This window comes from Oncorhynchus nerka, unplaced genomic scaffold (genome assembly GCF_034236695.1).
Source record: "Oncorhynchus nerka isolate Pitt River unplaced genomic scaffold, Oner_Uvic_2.0 unplaced_scaffold_9392, whole genome shotgun sequence".
In the NCBI taxonomy this organism is placed as follows: Eukaryota; Metazoa; Chordata; class Actinopteri; order Salmoniformes; family Salmonidae; genus Oncorhynchus; species Oncorhynchus nerka.
In genome coordinates, this window is record NW_027031929.1 from 2,006 (window position 1) to 4,072 (window position 2,067).

The following is a 2,067-nucleotide window of genomic DNA, read 5'->3' on the forward strand; positions in this document are numbered from 1 at the left end:
CATTTTGTTATAACATCTTTGGTCAAACAGACGTGAATCCCAGAATGCATTGTATGTCAACAAACATGGATACACAGCTGGAATTAGCTTAGCTCATCATAATCAGTACAACCTTCAAAAGGTATTTTACACACATAATATGTGCCCATTACAATCTGTGCAGAATCGGAATGCATGATTTGTCACCTAGAATTGAAAACATGTGAATAAAATCGTAAATACACAAATAATTACCCACAAAACATTTTCTGATAGTGATTTATTGATACAAGTAGCGCGTGCCGGCAGTCAACCACGTAACCTCCCACTCTGCGCCATTCAGTGTTGTTGCAGCCATGATACTATGCCTTAGAGATGGGGGTGGAAATGCAGTTGTTGTTCAGTCACTGCATGGATATTAAATATGGGTTATGCATATTCAGTTTTTTGTCCTCTAGTAAAACAAGTTGTTGAACCAACTACCAGTACTGCAATAAAATAGATTAATATTACATATTGGCATATGTGTTTTCTTGCTGTGTTTTCATCCAGTACAACTGTTAAGGAGTGTACGTTAGCATACAAAAGCTGTCCTCATTCTTCAGCTCCAAAGATGTCCAGCTCCAGTTATGATATTGACAAATAATGTTTCTGGTTTCTGAAAGTACAGAATAAAGAGGAATTATTCATTAGAATACAATATAAGGATATAGCAATAAAACAATACTACAAAGAAGTAACATAATAAACACTGCTATAAAAAAAATAGTTTATTGCATTGACAAAATCACAGATTTGAGTTATAACAGTAAGAAATTAACTTTTGAGCTCCACAAGGGGGCAAGGCAGGGCAGAACAGAGCTATGCTGAATAGACCAAATAAACAAACCATGGTCATATCTTTTATTTATTTAACTAGGCAAGTAATTTAAGAACAAATTAGTATTTACAATGATGGCCTACACCGGCCAAACTCCGGACAACGCTGGGCCAATTGTGCGCTGCAATATGGGGACGCCCAATCACAGCCAGTTGTGATACAGCCTGGATTTGAACCAGGGTGTCTGTAGTGCCATAGACCGCTGCGCCACTTGGAAGTCATAAGGCCAGGGTAGCTTCAAAATACAACACAAGCTAATAGTTTTCTGACGCAACTAGCATCGTTTTACAGAGCTAATAGAATAATGTAGCTAGGTAAGCATGATTGACAATAACACCATAAAGGTTATAACATGTGTAACGTTACCTCACGTGTCCGCAGTTATAAGGAATATATTATGATCTACAGCTACAGCAGAAACTATTATTATAACTATTATAACCTAATAAGGCACTTACTTTGATGGAAACGCAGCCTGGATTTGAACCAGGGAGTCTGTAGTGACGCCTCTAGTACTGATGTGCTGTGCCTTTGACCGCTGCACCACTTGAGAGTCATAAGGCCATGGTAGCTAAAAATGCAACACAAGATAATACTTCTCTGACGCATTTAGCATTGTTTTACAGAGCTAATAGAAGAATGTGGCTACGTAAGCACGATTGACTATAACACCATAAAGGTTATAAAATGAGTAACGTTACCTCACGTGTCCGCGGTGATAAAGAATATACACAAATATATTATGCTCCATACATACAGTACGCTACAATAGAAATGTGGAATAGAAAATGTGAACACGTGTGCAGATCCTGTTCTGACGGGAGATGAGCAAATGTCTGCAGACGTGAACTGCACAAACAATTGGGTAGTGCTTGGGGAATTTTGTCCGTGTCAGAAATGTCCCAAAAATGTAATTATCCGCAAAAGTAAAAATGACTATTTTTATGTGAATGAATGAGGAGCGTAACACACCTAAATTCAAACTGTTTTTAGAAAATAAAAACTTGTTTGAAAATCATTTGAAATTGAAGTTAAAACAACCTATAAATATAAACAGGCTGCGTGCTTTAGTTTGAGGGCAGCGCGGATAAAATGTACTGTTACGTATCAATCACATTCTGGAATGGAGAGAACATTCTAACATCACGTGCATAAAAACTCACGCTGGGGCGACCGTTAGAGATATTTGGAACTCACGCATGAAAGGG

At 37.8% G+C, this 2,067-nt stretch overlaps 1 long non-coding RNA gene across 1 annotated transcript; it reads right to left on the reverse strand.

Annotated features, from left to right (window-relative positions):
* Window positions 1–244: 244 nt before the first annotated feature.
* Window positions 245–1,813, reverse strand: LOC135565953 (uncharacterized). Its single transcript, XR_010461889.1, has 3 exons — window positions 1,561–1,813; window positions 1,318–1,430; window positions 245–637 (listed from the first exon to the last, which is right to left on the reverse strand). It is a non-coding gene; the product is annotated as an uncharacterized LOC135565953 (long non-coding RNA).
* Window positions 1,814–2,067: the final 254 nt, after the last annotated feature.